Here is a 758-nt window from a genome sequence, read left to right as displayed (position 1 = left end):
TATTTTGAACATTATTGTTGCAGTTCTTTTAAACCAAAGATAATAAACCAGATGACACTTTTGCTGTAAAATACATGTCATACTGGTGTTTTTTTATTTTTTTTTATTTTTATGTTACTTTTCGTACCGCTATGTGTCCAACTCAAGGCCCGTGGGCCAAATCCGACCCGCCATAACCATTTCTGTTACTCTCTACACCCTAGAAGACCACAGAAAAAGAACTTCAAGATAAATGTGCTTCAATATTACTTTATCAGTCAAATCAAATCAGTTTTTATGTTTATAATGCTCAATTACTTGAAGTAGTCATCGAATGCAGAGAAAGTTATATTTTACTATGTTTACTATGTTTACTAGTTTACATAGTTTAAACATAAAACGTAAACATAGTTTACTATGTTTGTTTATAGGTAATTTTATCAGTACATTCTGCCATTTCCGGCCTTTTGAGGACATTCATGAGCTTGATGTGGCCCCAAATGAAAACAAGTTTGACACCCCCAGTTATACACATTCTGTAGGATAATGTGAACAGGACTGTCAGAGTTGTAATGAGTTTATGTTAGGTGGTGAATAATCTAATCATCTGACTGTTGATCGCAGTAATGCACATTATTAGCAGAAATAGAGGGTCTCAAACTAAATTTCACTTAGGGCCCCATGGAGGCTTCGGCCGGCACTGCGTACCCTGAAGTCCTGTGATAAGTGAAAAAACGCAAAGTAGGAATAGTAGTACAAGTAGTAAGTAGTAGTTTATT

This window comes from Nematolebias whitei, chromosome 10, assembly GCF_014905685.2.
Source record: "Nematolebias whitei isolate Nwh7 chromosome 10, NemWhi1, whole genome shotgun sequence".
Taxonomy (NCBI): Eukaryota; Metazoa; Chordata; class Actinopteri; order Cyprinodontiformes; family Rivulidae; genus Nematolebias; species Nematolebias whitei.
The sequence above is the reverse complement of the archived record's forward strand: the minus strand, read 5'-3'. Positions refer to the sequence as shown.